Source organism: Trachypithecus francoisi, unplaced genomic scaffold (assembly GCF_009764315.1).
Source record: "Trachypithecus francoisi isolate TF-2019V2 unplaced genomic scaffold, Tfra_2.0 Lachesis_group8, whole genome shotgun sequence".
NCBI lineage: Eukaryota > Metazoa > Chordata > Mammalia > Primates > Cercopithecidae > Trachypithecus > Trachypithecus francoisi.
This window is the reverse complement of record NW_022681473.1, coordinates 71,030,313-71,049,265: the sequence shown is the minus strand read 5'-3', so window position 1 is coordinate 71,049,265 and position 18,953 is coordinate 71,030,313. Positions and strand designations below refer to the sequence as shown.

General features: G+C 36.6%; 1 long non-coding RNA gene across 1 annotated transcript in view; it reads left to right on the top strand.

Annotated features, from left to right (window-relative positions):
* Positions 1 to 18,953, top strand: part of LOC117080521 — a 762,281-nt gene that overhangs the window by 324,922 nt on the left and 418,406 nt on the right. The gene's annotated exons all lie outside the window — the stretch shown is intronic.

Below are 18,953 nucleotides of genomic sequence, written 5' to 3'. Positions count from 1 at the left end.
GCCTTGTGCTCATCTTCTCTGATAGTGTACCAAATAGATAAGTCAGCCATGAGGCATGCACTCCCTGAAAATGCCTTCTTCTAGCCTACAAACTTTCAATGCTCACATGTTATCCTGGCAATGTCAGTGAATGCATATTTGTTGCATTCTTACTCTATGCAAGGCACTAGGCTAAGTTTGAAGGAGCTCCACAGTCTCCTGCCTCCTGGTCCCTTACACATCAGCCTGTGCCCTGGTCGACAGCTCGTGGCTGCAACCATTAGTACTACTACCATTGCTGTGACTACTGCACACGTTTAATATTTTAACTACCCCTTTGTAAGATACCCCCGGCTTTGAGTTTTAGTTGCCTGGTTTCTCTTCGTTTCAGTTTCCCCACTACAAAAATCAATACATAATAATATCTACCTATTAAAGTTATTTTGAGGATCAAATGAGGTAATATAAGGCAAGTTCTTAGTACAAGCCCTTGCACATGAAAATCCTGATGAATGAAGCATATGTATTATTTTAAAGATGAACAAGCCAAGTCTCAAAGAGATTATTTTCCACATGTGGCCAAGAGAGTAATAGAAATACAGATTAGAGCTGAGGCTGACATATAAGGGACCTGGAGGTGGGAGACTTTGGAGGTTTTTCGAACTTAGTCCAATGCCTTGCATAGATGAAGAATGCAGCAAAGATGCATTCACTGACATTGCCAGGATAACGTGTGGGCCATTAAAAGTTTGGAGGCCAGATACAGGCATTTTGATGGAGCACATGCCTCATGGCTGACTTATCTATTCAGGACACTATCAGAAAAGATAGTCTTGGGTAAAGACAGGGCTTGGGTAAAGACAAACTTGTGATGAGAAGTCCATTCTGTCTGATGTAAAAGCATGTTCTCTCCCCTCTGACTCCCTTGTAGGTTCAGTTCCAAGACTATGAACCTGCTCTTGCTAGAGTCTATCCAGTCTTATGCTTTGCCCTTTCCCTAAATGAATTAAACTAAAAATGTGATTTTGTTGATGATTTTTTTCTGTCTCACAGTAGGAGCTTGGTCATGAACTAAAGAGAGGTCTATCCAGATTCCTCTCCAGTCCCAGAAGCTACAAATGCACCAGCAGAGTTCTGGGCTGATGACAGAACCATATTGGAAATTCAGTGATCCTGCAGCTTTCCCTGTGCTGCTTCAGTCCTGGCTAAGTCTCATTCTCTTGCCCAATTATACAGACCTTTAACCCTCTGTCATCTGATCTCAATTTTCTGAGAGTTGTTTTACCCAAACTTTGGAAGCGTACAAGATTTTCAGCCCATATAACATACTTTTCCTCCCTAAAACAACAGTGGAATTTTGGGGGGATTTTACAAGTAATCTATAGGGGATGATTCTAAAATCCCTAGGTTCTCCAAGGTTTCTGGAAAACAAACAGACAAAAAAAATTTCATTTAGCAAGCACAGAAAATGTCTGTTTTATTCATCAAATGGAAAACACAGAGCCAACCCTGCAAAAAGAAAATTTGGCTTTGAAAATGTGAGTTCCTTCCTAAAACCTGCTTTAATCAGAACAAGAGAGGAAAGAAAGAAAGAAAAGGACAGAAAGCTATTTAAAATAAAACTTGCTTCTGAAAAGGGTTACTGGCTTTTGTACAAAACTCCTTTGTGTCACTGCTTTCTCCCTAGTGTGAGAATGAATCTAAAAATAGGAGCTCTAGTTTTTATTAACTGGACAGATACCATGTGTCCTGCTGGGGTGGGATTTGTTTTGATTATTGATTCTAAGAGCAGGCTTATGTGCCTCTGTCCACCCCAGGAAGGTGAAATGACTCAGTGTTCGCAATTACCTGCCTAATCTCAGAAGTACATTGTTAGTTTTTTCTCTTTTCACAGAATTGCCTTCTATGTAAAATATCACACACACACATGCACGCACGCACACGCGCGCACACACACACACACACACACATATCTTCTTCTTCATCCTAAAAAAAAAAAGAAAAAGAAAAAGTCAATCCATTGCATTTTAAAATAAACCTGTCTTGTCTTCCTGAATACACTGCAAAGTCAATAACAAAGGAGGATTCATCCTTGAAGGTGACCTGTCTAGTGTTCAACATAGACTGAGAAATTGACACCCACCCATATAGTGTCCTTTTCCAGTGAACACCCGTATCCCAGGAAGCCTGTGTGAGGCTGGGGGTGAACACAGACTAAAAATTTAATTAATAAATTCAATTAAATAAAAATTAAATATTAAATTAAAAAGTTAAATATGAGGGGTGCCTGGTAGAGTAACTCATGCCTGTAATCTCAGCACTTTGGGAGGCTGAGGTGGAAGAATCCCTTAAGACCAGGTGTTTGAGATCAGCCTGGGCAACAAGCCAAGACCCTCATCTCTAAAAATAAAACTAAAAAATAAGCTAGCCAGTTATGATGGTATGTGCCTGCAGTCCCAGCTACTTGGGATGCTGAGGTGGGAGAATAGCTTGAGCACAGGAGGTCAAGGCTGCAGTAAGCCATGATCACGCCACTGCACAGAGACTCTATTTCAAAGAAAAAAAAAATAAGTACATGGAAGCACATCTCCCCATGCACATTCACACCGAAAGTCTGCATGGCACACAAGCAGGTTCATGTCTGTTCACTCAGTACTTGACCTTCCCTTTGAGTGCAGAGATGATTGCATATTCAAATTTGTGTTCTCACCTTGCCTAGGGTATATTACTTGCTCAATAAATGTTTTGTGGATTGAGATGGCTCTATCGAAAATTTAAAAACTGACTTTGGGAAACAAACAAAAACCGTAGTCAATTTCAATTCAGCCAATTACATGGACACACTTAAGACCTCAGCATGAATGCAGAAAGAATCAGTGACCAAAAACAGAATCTATTCTAGCAATGCAGAAGACTATCTTTAGTCTTTTCTTTCTTTTCTTATTTTAGGAAAGATAACTGTAATGGGAATTTTAAACCATCTGCTGGACTGTAAAATGTAAGGGAAGGGAACATATCCCAGGTGATGAGGAGTAATTTAGCACATGAATATGGTCTCACAAATTAACCCAAGCCTGGTCAATTACAACCTCATTCCTTCCTTCATGGGTTCTTAGATAAGATATTAATAAGTATTTATTATTTGCCAGCCACTTTGCTAGATTCAAACAATTCAGAGATAAGTGAAGCAAAGACATCATTCTTAATGAGGGTACTGCTGACCTACAACTCAACAAATAAAATGCTAAGTGAGATAAAAGAGACATACAGAGGATACCTCACTCATTCTGGAGGCCAAGGAGATAATGCTTCAGCATTAAAGACTAAATGCACAAGAAAAATGGCAAGCAGTGAGATGTGAGTACTGTGTGTGTGGGGGAAAGGGAATATGGTGTTATAATGGGATGCAACTGACACAGAATGAGAAATTTAGGAGAAAAATTAATGTAGAGTAATGTATTCTCTGTCTAACAAGAAGAATCCGTATATGAAAGGGTCTCTGCAGACTATCCTAAACCCATCAGGTCAGTGCCCCGACATGTTTTCTGGTCTCCAGAACACTGCTCACTGAACAATCCATTTGATATCATCTGCAGTCATTTTGCAAAGTCACATTTCATTAACCCAGATTTTAAAATGCTGGAAGAAAATTTAGAAATAGTCATTTTGCATAGGCCTCTTGATAATGAGTTCCATCATGCCATTACCTCCAGATCACCCTGCTAGCAAGGTGACATCTCCTTTAACACTGGTACCATGTGGAGCATCAGCTCATCTGTGGATCTGAAAGTCATTACTTAGGAAATGTACTTGCATCAAAAATGTACAAGGTTTGCTGAATGCTAGGCTATGGACAATCCCAAGCAAATGAGTATTGTTTTACAGTATTATAATAATGTACTACAAGGGTTTCTTAACATCCTCACATATAAATGCATCAGGAAGGCCAATCATTTTAGTTGGATAAAGTAGAAGATTATAACTTCATAACTTATCTATAACTTCATAAGAATGGCAAATGAAAAATTGAAGTTTGAATTCTATTTTCACCGGGCTAACTTTCTCAAAAGTGCATTTACGTTTGGATAAAATAGCCTATCTATTTCTAATAATTTATGCATAAATGTGAGCAACTGAAATTATTTTCAAAGTGTTTAAAAGTAGTGTCTACACTTGGCCTCCTTATATTTCCACAAAAGTCTTGGTAAAACTCATATATTCCTCCATTTATTATGTAGGTTTTCCCTGCAGATATGCATTAGGTAAAATGCACAGATATTTATAGTCCTCAGAAGTGAAGGAGCCAGCCCTTGAGAGGCCCCCAGATTAATGGGGGAAATAGTGAACAAATAATACTTCACTTAAGACCATAATAAAATAAACTAAATGCTATCCTTTGTAAACGCACATGAACTTATGTTAGGCAGAACAGAAAATTCTGCCTGAAAGCTTAAGAGAAAGTTTCACAGCAGAAAGAGTGATATAACCAGGCCTTGGAGGTGTATAGAACCTTGCCAAAAGAGAGCTGAGATGGTTTTTCTGGCCAGGTAAAACAAAAAAGACAAGGAAGTGAGAGTAGCATTAATATTGGACAAATATTTTGAAGGAGTTTTATACTAAAATATTGGTGGAAACAAAGTTTGTATTTTTACATGTAAATAACTTACTCCCATTTCACAGATCTCCACAGGATTTACCATTTATCACACAAGAATATAGTGATGGATATGCCTATGTGTTTTTCTCAGGTCGTAAGTTCCTGTAATGCAGGAGCTCTGCCACTTCTCACTGCCGCTAGCATCTCATTCAGTTTTTAAGCTGTGTCGAATGCTCAATAAATATCATTGACTGAAAGAATCAATTTATCAATAAATAATGGACGTGGTTCATTGGCCATTGCTTAAATAGCTCTTTCCCTCACTGGACTGAAGACGTCTTGTGAGGAGGAATAATTCTGGCATTGCTTACACAATTTTTAAGTAAATTATATTAGCATACACATGGATTTTTCAAAGAATTTGGACAACAAATCCTATATTTAAAAAAAAAATGAAGTACTCTCAATTACTTAAGTTCTTTGCTTTTCTCTTGGGAAGCTGCCAACTTGTAGAACTGCCTTTACCCTCAACTGCTCACTTAGTGAAAAGAAGGGATAATGGCAGGATTGTGTTTTCAATAGCTAAGTTATATATAGAAGGTTCTGACCAAAGTATGTCAAACAAAACTGCTGCTTAATTAAAAAGCATAAGAATATTTGCTGTGCCAAAACCAAAATTACTTCAAAATGAGGAAGGATAGTGGAGACAGCTAACATCACCAAGTTAAACTATTATGACTCCAAAAATTCACTGCTATGTAGGTCCCATTGTTTACCTTTTTGCAGAAGAGTTCAGATTCCAAACTTGAGGTGGCCAAGAGAAGTTAAATGCTTTGGCCCAGGTGACACATCCCCTGAGTGGCAGAAGTGGTTGTGATTCAGAGCAGATCTACTTATTCACTTAAAAGTCTGTACTCTTTCCCACAGTTCAAGAAGAGGAGGGGCTGCCAGTAGAGGAAAGTATGACAAATATCACAGCATCCTTTTGGGCTTGTCCCATTATAAAGAATCACTGCTCTGGGTGGTTTGAGATGAAAAGATCTGCTTGTATATGGTCTGTAAGATTACAGTCTCAGAAATGCATAACATCTTTTAGTAGATTAACAGAACTGCTCCATTGTGGGTTGATCCAACTGAGTACTACTTGGCAAGATTTCCATCCCTGTTTCTCCCTGCTCTGCTGGTGCACCTTTGGGCAGAGCACTGTCTGAATATCCACAAGTGGCAGCCCTTGGAGAGATTTTTTGTTAGAAATATCAATTCTCCATCTGCTCTCCGTAGTTTATAGTCAAGTGGATTTTACCACCAACTGTTGACAGGCATGCTAAACATTATGTAACCTCCAATCTGGCTACCAGTCATGGAAGTTTCAAATGATGGCTTCTCATAGAAGAATATCCAACTTTGTTCAGCAAATAACATACTGTAGAAATATATGTATTTTTAAACCAGAGAGTGTTTTTATTCACCCAAGGATTGAACCGTACAAATTCTCTTGGCAAAGAATTAGATTGATACCTAGAGTCACTGCATCGTAAACCAGCTATAAAGATGGTGATTGTAAAGTCCTCCATTGTGATCACAGTGTTTGATGGTGTGGAGAGGAGAAGCTTTTTTTTTTTTTTTGGACCACTCAGCCTCTGCAATGTGTTCTTCTTCCCACTCCTGCAATAGAATGCAACAAAATGTTCAAAATGCTACAGTTTTAGTATAGCCACAGTTACCTACCTAGGGTCTTGCAGAATATAGGGGAAGTCCATTGATCAGTTTAAAAAGAGAAAAAAAATCCTCGATTTATTTTTTTTGCCTCTACGTTTTTCTGAAAGGCTTGCCAGTGGCTTCCCTCTTTACCAATACTCACATCTAATTCTGGCTTCTGGGTTTGCAGAGAGGATCTTTCTTTCCCATAAATCCTTATACCTTCTTTTTATGCTATTTCAGAGTCATATCTGGTCCTCTGCTTAGCTGTACACTCTGTAGGTCACACCTAATTACCATGATGCCACATGTATTTTGTATCTAAACACAATTTCTAGTTTAGTTGGGTAATCTAATTGTGTCGAACCCAAGTTTCTAAATAGCCAATTACTTAGAAATGAAATAACACTGATTTTCTGTTATTCAGGGACTCCCTAGGCATCAAAAGTCTTTCATTTTCTGCCTGTCATTATACTTCCACTGTTTGCTATTTTGCAGTAATCAAGAGTGTCATACTCAGAGGCAGAACTACGGTATGCACGCTTATTTGTGTTCAGATCTTGGCTCAGAAATGGTGACAAGCTACCCATCCATGAAGAGTTCATTTGGAGAACCTTTGCTCCTTGATTGAATGGAGATTTATTTGGTCCATGCAGATGGGAGATTAGGTTTTTCCCTTAATATCAAATCCACCTCAGATAAATTGTGTCTGATTTGTGAAGGATTGCAAACAGCAGATTTGAGATTTTATGTTTTTTGTGATATTTTCCAGCAAAGCGGGTAAAATGCACTTCACAGAGTCCTCCCTCAACAATTAGTGCCATTAATGCCTTCAGCAAGCATATGGTCACAGTGGAGAGGAAATTAGCCCCATGCCACATTTTCATTGCTGTTTGTATACTTCTGGACACAGTTCATTAGCGCACCTTTCCTTCAAATCTATCTCCCTTAAAGAGGTTGTGTGGTCTGTTATCTTAATAGTCAATTATTTAGCATCCCCCAGCGACTACCTTTCCAAGGATGATTGCCCTCTTGTTTACTTCTCCTCCAGCACCTCCAATTTACAATCATCATAGACTGGATATTCCTCCCTAGATGTGCTGCTGGCCTCTCCTCCTCAGTCAATCTAATGCAGAACTCCTACTTAATAGAAACATATCACAAAATGTGTTGTTACTGTATTTTCAGATAACTTCACAATGAAGCTAATGAAGTGTGTATTTCTAGACCCCTCACTTTCAGGAGTCTGTTTCAAGGCCCTGATGTTTGCATGGCTTTTTTTTTTTTTTTTTTTTTTTTTTAAGTTCACAAAAACAGGATAGTTTAACTGCTGTCTCTTTGGTCAGCTTTCTCTTTCCCCTCCAAGATTCTTTCTGTCTTACTTTCTCTATTGGCAGAGGGTGTTGGAACTGCCAAGGGCAATTTGGGGATCTGGCTGAGAATAGTTAGGCTCCATTTAGTTTGTGTATAGTGAAATGTATTTATGTAGTGCAGTCATATCGATGCAGAGGTAAAATTACTGGTATCTATCCCAGTGTCAGCAAAGCTCCCCCACAATACCAGGAATGCTGCTACTGTCTCCTGGGCTGACTCGAAGGCAAATAAATGAAAGTCATAATGCTCAAAGAACATTATGCAACCCAAAAGCAGAAATATGTAGGAAATAGAAGAGAGAGAAGATTCAAAATTAGCAGCTAAGTTTTGAAAATTTCTTTGAGGCCTTACAAATCATGCATGAAAAGAAAGTTGGTATTTTCCAAAATTGGAAAAAAGTCTTGATATTTATATGGCAATTCCAATGGTGAGATATACAACAAAAATTTAAATTAAACTATATGAGTAATAAAAATATAATAAATTGAGAGATGACTCAGATATATTTTCTATATAAATTAATAAAATTTTTATATAGTTAATAAAAATAAACTAAAAACAATAAGGAAACAGTATTATATATAGTATTTGTGGATTCTGTGATACTTCCGGTATTATTCAACACCAAACTTAATTTGTTGTTATAAAACTGACTTATTTTTAAAATCTAAATTAACATTTATTTTCAAGACAATTTTATGTACGTCATTTTTATTCTTTTCCTTAAAGAGGGCCAGATCTCTACAAACTGTTTTTTAATACCTACAAACTTGCATCTACCCATTTTGTAGAATTATGGTTCTCAGTACCTAAGTTGTTTTTGTTATCATAGTCTTTAAAATGTTTCAGGGTTGTTCTATGAGTCTTTTTAATCTTCAGTACTGGTAATGGCTACATATCTGCAAGGCAGATGTTTTTATTTGCGTACAAGTTAACGAGTCATCTTCTGTTTCTCCCCTTGCTTCTGCACACAATACGTCTAAAATAATAATAACTCATATTTGTGTCACTTTGTTGTTAGTCTGCGTTTGGATTTATGGAACATATGCCAACTCATTACAATTCCAGTTGCTTGGAAACTATAAACATCTATAAACGTATAAATGTGTATATATTTATAAATATCTATAAACACCCTTTCTCACTGCCACTATCTCATATCCATTGCTCATTTAATCACATCTGGATTGTTTTGAAGACCTACTAATGGAACTCTCTGTCATTCATTTTTCCTTTAAATTTGATTCACATCATTTTTGTGTTAAAATCCTTCTTTGTTTTCAAATTGCCTACTGCTTGCAGTCAACGTTCTGTAGCATGGCATGTGAGACTTTAATCAAACTTATATTTGCCTGTGATCCCCAAGACCCCAACCAGAAACCCTCTCATTTTCCTCTTGGGGACTCACCCATTCTCACTGTAGCCTGAGCCCTCCCCAGGTCCTATGTTTTATTTTTCCCTCTGCACATGTCCTTCCTCTCCGATATGTCCAAATCCAAATTAAAATGACCCTTCTTTCACAACTCCTACACAACCCACCCCCTTGACTTTTCGGACTTTTGTGTTAGGAAGTGATTTCTTCTCCTATCAAACCCCATAGCCCTTTTTCCTGTACTTTGCTTATAAAGCTTAGCATGTTTTGCTGTTTATTATTCTTATTTGCATTCATAATTGGTTTCTCTTTTTGGATTTTGAATTTCTATATGGTAGAGCTGGTAATCATCACATTGCCTATTTTTGTGTTAACTGTAGATGTCCAGCAATTATTTTCAGAGGGAATGCATACTACTTCTTAATTAATTGGCTATATTCTCTATTACAACTTAGTGTGGAAATCAGCAAATAATACTATCTTCCTTGGCTGCCATAGGAAGAGTCTTTTTAATGAAAATATGAGAAAATATGTCCAATATTTGGACATATATCCAGTGTGTTTCTATTTAAATTACTGTATAAAATGATTCAGCTTACATAAAACTTTTAAATGTAGTATCTCATTTGAGCCTTCAAGAAGCCTATGTGCAAAATATAATTTCCTATTTTATACATGGGATGCTAAGAGATATTTACAAAATCAAACAAATAGTAAGAATCAGAGAGGGGCACAAATGTCCATATTCTTGTATCAAATCCAGGTTTCCTTCTACTCACCATGCTTGCTATTATCCTCAGAATTCTCTCTTTGTGCCATTTTCAGGTAAATCTATTCTTCCCTTCTATTTCCCTTTTCTTCATTTTTCTAAATATGTTTATAATTCATCATAGTTCACAAAGTGATATGATTTATTTCATCTAATCTCCATGATGACCCCATGGGAGGATATGCTATGATGAGATGACAGTCTTTGTGATTTTAAGAAACTTAATCAGAAAGTTACTTAAAACATGACTGAGAAAAATTGTAATCTCTCCTTAGATCTGGATCTCTTCACTCTAAATAGAAGGCTGCTTCTAACAAATTATTTGCCACTTCTAAGATCTTATTAAGGTGGAAGAAATAAGTCTGTTATCCATTCTTGCAGCAAGGATTTATGGTCTACCATAAACATGACATTGTGACGAGCGTGTAGTTTACACAGATGTAGGTTCAGAGACCTGAAAACTGTTCTTTGGAAATGGAAGTGAGATCAAGAGAAAAGAATGTCCAAATAAGTAAAATATAGAATTAAAATCAGAAATTACTCATAGACAAAATAGAAATTTAAATTAATTTAATACAGTTATAGGATCCAATATATATCAGTAAATTTGAAAGCCTACAAAAAATGAATAAATTTCCCCCAAATATGTAAAATATTAGAACTGGCACAAATGTAAATGTGAAACCTGAATAGACCAATGAACATTAAAGACTCTGAAAATTTCATCAAACATGTTAACTACTGTCACCCAAAAGAAAAAAAAGCTTTAGTTTCAGTAACATCAGATAAGAATCCTACCAAAAATTTTTAGAGAGATAATTTTATACAATATGTTTCCATGTATAAATATTAAGGAAAGCTCATTAATTTATTTATTGAAGTCAGCATGGAACCTTTGTTCTGTTAGAGAAAAAAGACAGTATGAGAAAAATATAGTCTAATTTTGTTTAAATCTTATATGACTAAATCTGTATATAAAAATAAGTTTTTCTTCAGAAATGCAAATGTTATTTTTAATATCACATAATCTATCAACATGATTAACTATTTAGCTAAAATGAAAAAATTACATGAATATATGATATATGTAGCAATAATATTTGATGAAATTTATTATTTATATTAAAAGTGCTTTTACTCTTAAGAATAGGATGTAGGTTGGGCGCAGTGGCACATGCCTATAATCCCAGCACTTTGGGAGGCCGAGGCAGGCGGATCACTTGAGCCCAGGAGTACCAGAACCGACTGGCGCAAATGGCAAAACCCCATCTCTATTAAAAATACACAGATTAGCCAGATGTGGTGGCACATGCCTGTAATCTTAGCTACTCAGGAGGTTGAGGCATGAGAATCCCTTGAAACAGAGGTGGAGGTTGAAGTGAGCCAAGATTGTGCCACTGCACTCTTGCCTGGGTGACAGAGAGACACTGTCTCAAAAAAAAAAAAAAAAAAAAACTAAAAAATACAAAAAAAAAAACTAGCCGGGCGAGGTGGCAGGCGCCTGTAGTCCCAGCTACTTGGGAGGCTGAGGCAGGAGAATGGCGTGAACCCGGGAGGCGGAGCTTGCAGTGAGCTGAGATCCGGCCACTGCACTCCAGCCCCGGCGACAGAGCGAGACTCCGTCTCAAAAAAAAAAGAAGAATGTAACTTCCTTAACTTGATCAAGGTGTTATACCAAAAACCTACACTAAATTTCAAATTCAATTCAATTGACAACTTTTGTTAGCTTAAGGTTATGAAGGAGAGGAGACTGCTCTCACTGCTACGAGAAGTTCTTGCTACTGTAATAAGAAAAGAAAAAAGGTATGAAGGGATAAGAATAAGAAATAAAGATGTTCAAACTCTATTGCAGATAATATTTCATTTATTAAAAAATCAACACAATCTACTTATAAACCATTAAAATGAATAAGAGGATTAAGCAAGATGTTCAAATATGGAATAACCAAAAATCAGTGCTTTTCTCCTCACCAGATTTAAACAATTTAAAAAAGATGAAGGGGAGGAAGAAGTTTACTGTACTATATGGCAGTGAGAAAACAAAACAAAACAAACTAGAGAGACAGATAGTAACATTGTATTGAGATGAACATGAGAAAAAAGAATGAGATGTATAGCAAAAAGCTGTTCATGAAATGAGGAAAAAAGTATCCTAAACAAATTAATCCAAGTATACATATTAAGCAGTTACCTATGGTGCAAACAATAGGGATGGGTATAAGGATCAGGGATGACAGGAAAATAATTTAATAAACAATAATATACTAATTAAATAAACTTCTGTAAATGAGTGCTGATAGAGGGCTACAGAATTTTGTAACTTAATTCACTGTATCAGAATTTCAAGGAAAAAGGAAAACAAAAATTCTTCGAAAGTCTCCCTCAATGTTTAATTAGAACTCGACAAAGAACATCACAGACCCTCAAATACAACCATCATTTTATTTAACAGATGAGAGGATTTAACCCCAGAGGGATTCAATCAACTGTCAAGGCCATGCATCGTTAATGTTTGTGCTTCCAGTTCCCAGTTCAATGCTCTCTTCTCCGCGCTTTGTGACATTTCTTTGTGAGAAAGTTGTGTTTTCTTATAGCCTTTTTATGAATTTTCCATCACATGGTACCCTCGATGAACTCATACATTTACATTTTCACCTTCATTACATAATATGTTCCCCACCAGAGATGGATGAGTTAGCTGATTCCTTCATTGTGCTGGGCAGGATTCAATTAAGAAAGTTTAATTTTTTTTTTAATGGCTGAAACAAAAAGAATGCCTAAGCAAGCATTTGAAAGAATATATTATCTGATGAAAAATAAATGTTTTAGTTACTGTGAGAAAACATTATTAAAGGTTCATTTTCAAGGCATGATAAATCTAAGTACTGGCTGTCAGCCTGCAAAAGTAACAAACCACACAGCTCATGCATCTAAAAGGTCACACAATAAGCAAACAGAATGTAGAGGAGGGGTCAACCCATAAAAGGGAAGAAAGTTTCATTATTGGAACATCAAACCTTAAGCGGGGAAGGGGACGGGGTGGATATAACCTTCTATAACCTTCTAAGAGGGATAATGAAACTTAGGCGACATCCGGGAAGATTGTAACCCCGTAGTACTTGCCCAATGAGGAACCCGGGGAATGGACTTGCCTGCTAGGAGATAAATTACCTGTTGTGACTGTCCCGGGTGTGCCTGTTCACCAGACACCTGATCTTGCAAGACTGTTACTAAAAAATCTCACTTTCGCTGTTCTTCATGCCTCTAAGTCCATTCTTTGGATTTGGACGGGTAAGTATGTTTCCCACAGTTACATAAAAGGGAGAAAAAGTTTTCCGTTCCTTTTCAAGTTGAGGCTCTTGGGGAAATGGTTTTAGTCTGTTCAGGCCCTTGGCCACCCAAGTCCACTTGCCCTTGAGTTGGTTTACTTTTTAACCCTTCATGTGCCTCAAAGCCTATTAATACTTGGGACACCAACTACTCTAGTTACCCATTACAGCTTCTATAATGTTTAGTTTTTTGTGTTAACTTGGCTGGGCCACAGGGTGGTATTTGGTCCAGCATTACTCTGGGTAATTCCATGAGGGTGTTTTTGGACAAGTTTAACATTTAAGTTGATGAACTGAGTAAATCAGGTGGCCCTCCTTAATGCATATAGGTCTTGTTTAATCCGTGGAAGGCCTGACAGCTGCCTCTCCTCCAAATAAGGAATTCTTCCTGTCAAATTGACTTTGAACTGGGGCATCATTTTTTTTCTGCCGCCAGAGCTTTCATGCGTCTTGAGCTTGCCTACCTTTGTAGCTAAACTATCAGATATCCTGGGTCTCCAGATAGCTGATTATAGATCTTAGAACTTGTTGGCCTCTATAATTGTGTGAGCCAATTTCTGTTTTATATATATATATATATATATATATAATATTACATATAGTAATTATATTTTTATACGTATACACTCACACACACAATCCTATTAGTTCTGTTTTTTCTAGCGAACCCTGACTAATGCAGCTTATAAGCCATTATGCTATACCTTCTTTCTTTAAACAAAGCAAAACAAGACAAGTTATTAATTAATTTTATTCAATAGAAGTTATTACTATTAATTTTAATGACAACTAAATTCATTCAGCATTCAGACTGTCTCATATTTTTTATACAAAGCATTTTATTTAATAACCATTGGACGAAAGGGGAAAAACGGAACCTCAGGGCAGTTTAATAACTAGACTATTATCAGGTCAGTATTTAGTGATAAAGTCAGAACTTCAACTCAAACCCAAAGCTTTGCTCTGTATCACAATATACTAATAATATATGTTCTAATACTACTTGAAGACTCATTGCCGAAGGATATACAAACACATGTCTAGCCTTTTCCAACACAGCACTAGAGAAGTAGTTTCTAGATCAGAAGAATCAGTTGAAAATGCAACTGTATTTATCTGAAAGGGAAAGAAATGCAATGGTATTCTGCTACAATTGCAAAGTAATCTAAACTGGTGTACGTAGAGTTGCTGATCTATGAAAAATAATGCTGTAATATTTTAGCATCAGCAGGATAATGCAGGATACTAAAAAAGCAATACTACTGATTAAAAAGGCACCAGGCAACCCCTTATGTGTCTCAATGGATGGCATTTATCTAAGATAATATGAAGGGACATGAACTTAAGGTCAAAGCCAAAGTATTCAAGCCAGAAGGATACACTGCCAAAAACAAAAAAAAACAAAAAAAACAAAAAAAAAACCCAGAGCTGATTCCATGATTCCATTGCAAACAGAAATCTGTCAAGCAGAAAAATAAATGGACATTTTATTAAGAGGTACCACAGGATGGTGACTGACTTTCACCTTGGTACATTGCCCATGTCTTTCCACTTTCCGTCTTTGGTGTTGGTGAAGGCCACTGGAAAACGTTCCTGCAATGGGGAGTCATTTGAAGTGCTGAAGGGCACAAAATACAGTTCCAGGAAAACAGACTTTGTACTCCAGTTTGGTTACTTTTTTAATTGTTAGGCTTTGGAAAAATGTGTTAAATTGTCTGTACCACAGTTTCCTCAGCAGTAAAGGGTGATAATAAGTCATATTTCTTGATTTCACATAGTTGTGCATCTCAAACCAAGTAATAGTTAAATGAAGCATGTAAAATTTTACATCCGTGTTTTAAAGGTACCCTCTCTTATCATTAACAGTGTCAATAATGCCTACAAAATAATGTGATAAAGGAAGACAGGAAAAACAGAAAATAACTCTGAAAAAATATTGAAACAGAACAAAACTTCTTTAAAAAACCTTGTGTGAAATTGATACCAAATCTTTTTTGAAACATATCAGGATTGGTCAACGAATCATTATGAACTAGATTGTTGTATTACTAGCAAAAATATATAGCACTCTATCGTGGCTGAGCTGCAGATACAATTCCTTTAAATTGCATGTGAATTCAGACACATAGTTCCCCAAGTGGTGTTCTGTGAGCTCTTGGTTGACCACCCTTCTGATAGCCAAAGAATATTCCAGAAACTTAACTCATCAAATTTTAGAGGGTATTTGAATGGGTTCTAGTTGGCTAATGGGAAAGTGTTTGAACCATCTGAACTGTCTAAAAGTACAGTTCAGATACGTACTGCTATGTGTGACAGACTATGGAGTTAATGGAAGGAGGGAAGTACATGGCTGCAAGACCACTAAAGAAAATCACCCTTAAAAGTTCATGCTGAAGTGCGTTGTCCTAGTATTAGGATCTGAGGGTCAGATTTGTAAAAGGTGAGACTGAGCAATGTTCCTACCTTAACACTGCTCTGCCACCGTGTCCACTGAGGAAAAACTGCATGCTCCAGGAATGAGAGGCCATAGATTAAAACAAAAACCACCAAAGGCCCTTAAAAAAATTGCTGTGGTTTTGAGTAGATATGGAATAGAAGGTAGATGTGATACTGTCTGGTTATATGGGATCACTAGTAGTAAGGTGGCCACATGAACCAGCTAGTTCAGGACAATCTCAAGTTCTACATGTGTTACTGGAATCTCATCTGGTAAATGCCTCCTTTTCAATCCAACAGTGTCCAAGTTTGGATAATACATTAGAGAATGACTATACCAAAAGGCAAATGGTCTTACCAAGGACATATAAACTGATAAAGTTTAGGAAACATTTGGATGTAGAGGCTTTTGTTGTTTGCATATCTTAGAAATAGATGAGTGAGAGGACCTGTTGAAGAGATAGGGTTTCCTAATGGCTATAGGAGATAGGGGTTCAGTACATGAGATTAGGACATTTTCTATAAATGTGATTCATAAAAAGCCGGGTGAAACCTGGGACTGGATTACAAATACTGCCACTGTTTACAGAGGGAGAAAATTCAGTATGGTGCCTCATAATTAAGAAAGGTTTATACAAGGTAGTGTAAAGTCTAAATTTCTTGGTTAGACTCAAGAGAGGAACAGTGGAAGGGAGTGAGAAAGGAAGGCTTTGGATATGGAAAAGGGTGTGGTCCTCTGTCCTGAATGTCTAGGAACCTATCTCTTGCTCTGACTCAGTCTGAGGATCCTGAAAATGTGGAGAGCCAAGAGTTGATGTGTCAAAGTAGGATGTACCTCCCTTATCTCCACTTTACTCCATTAATGACTGAGTAAAGGCGCCTTTCACTACAGTTCCCTCTTAGTATACTGGAATTAATATACTACCCCTAAATTGTTTGCTTCCACGTCCTAGATGTCTGGCATTCTAAAAAAGGTAGAAACACTCATTTTTAAGACTTTGTAATTTTCTAAGCATCATAGAAATGTAATCCTGATGTAAAGCTGAATAAATAAGACATTGAGTTTTTAAATAATTATTATGTCAAATCATTGGGGAAAAGCTGGCTATTTTAGGCTGATCATAAATCTTAGCTGGAATTATCCTATTTAAATTTATTAATAAATGGAAAAATAAGTCATTATTTAATAAATGGTTTCTATGCATGACATAGACAATTTCCATACTCTGTAGTCCATGATGGTAAAGTAATAAAAAGGGTTAAGGAAAAGTATCATTAAGTGGAATCAGGCAGACCTAAGTTTTCATCCTAGTTCCACTATTCATTCTCTGTGTGGCCTTTGGCATTCTATATTTCTGCATCTTGATGTTGTTACTTCTGAACAAATTACTTGTGAGGAGTAAATCACATATCACACTAGTTGTTGTTTTTGTTTGTTTGTGGTGTTACCTTGACTCACTACAACATCGGCTTCCCAGGCTCAAATGATTCTTCCACCTCAGTCCCCTGAGTAGCTGGGACTACAGGCATTCACCAGGATGTCTGGCTAATTTTTTTGTATTTTTGATAGAGGCAGAGTTTTGGTATGCTGCCCAAGCGGGTCTCAGACTCCTGGTTTTAAGTGATTTACTTGCCTCAGCCTCCCAAACTATTGTCCCAAGAGACAATAAAATTCCAGTAAGATGGAACCACTGTGAGACCTGAAACTGTAACTTTCATATTTATCTATCTAGTGTGGTATTACAGGTGATTACAGGTGTTAGCCACCATGCCAGGCCGACATATCATATTTGTAACAACCAGCACTCTTAGCATATAGAAACCAATCAATAAATGGGTTACAGCCCATTCCCATTGAACTGATTAATATAAATGCAGATGAATAAATTTTAGTCTTGCATTTTGTTTTCCTACATCTATTGAACAGAAAAAAAGGATACAATGTTTTACCCTTTTATGATTCCACATCAGCTGTCAAAGCGTAAAATATCATCAAGCCTCCTGGACTACACTAAAGAGTTGGTGGGATCTAATACTCAAACTAATACAACTGGAAATTTCCATGCCAGGTGCAATGTATATTAATAACATTTGGGAGAATATTAAGGTTCATGCCAATGGATTCTCGTATTTATAAGAACTATAAAATGTAAATTTAATAGCTTTCAGCAGGACTGGTCATTAATTTCATTAATATTATGAATGTGGGCACAGAAAAAAAACATACAGCCAATCGATACAGATTATAGGAAATAAATGTTTCAAATCCACCTACTTATCCTTGAAAATGTGGTCAGAGTGAGGTCTTAGATGAAAGTGAGTTTGCGTCTTAGGAATGTGATTATGATATCCTTATTCTACAATGTGAGGCAGACTCATTTGCCATCAGAATCAAGCAGCATTTTATAATAAACCTCACCTTAAATTATATAGCCATTTATAATTCCCAAAGCTTATTATTCCCTTTGATTACTTGCGTAACTCTCTTTTGTAGGAAAACTCACAAAAATAGGCTTCTTTTTATAGATGAAGAAACTGACCCAATAGTCATGAGTTAAGTTATGGTTATTCTATGTACAATTTATATAACCCTGAAATCCTGTGTGACAAACAATAATTATTATAATAATACCAGTGTTATTATTTTAAGAATGTCTTTAAATTGGGTAACATTTGTGCCTGACACATTATTAATACATGCTTTCTGCTACTTCTGAGTGCAATAAAATGAATTTTAAGCATCAAAGATAGGTTGGAAGGAGTCATAATTTGAATAAGTTTCTATGCTGAAATTCTTTAAATAGATGTACTAGTGCTTTCTTTTATCCTGGCATTAGGACAATTCTACATGTTGTAATAGAATCATTAGTATATTTCTGTATAAATGGGATCTTGCTATAAAGGTCTGCCAAGTGTTCTTTGCATGAGTAAGTGTCATTTTAGGAGTGTCTTTTCACTGAACTGAAATAGCTCGAGGGTACAGCTAAGAGAGTATTGAATTTAGTAAAAGAGTTCCAGCCCCTAATACTGAATATATCAGCACCTTAACTTGTGCTTTAGGTAGCCAGCTCCAACACCACAGCCTGAAGTTTTGCCTCTGGCTTCTCACTTTTGTATCAACAAATATCTAATTTGAATATTTTGTTCAGTCTAGTGAGTAGTGTGGAGAAAACAATCTTAAAAAAATGTTCAACCAGGAGTTCTTTTTTTTTTTTTTTTAATTATTTTTTTTTATTTTTTATTATACTTTAAGTTCTAGGGTACATGTGCATAACGTTTATATCATGTATAACGCCCCAATGCAATCCCTCCTCCTCCCCCCTCCCCATGATAGGCCCCAGTGTGTGATGTTCCCCTTCCCGAGTCCAAGTGATCTCATTGTTCAGTTCCCACCTATGA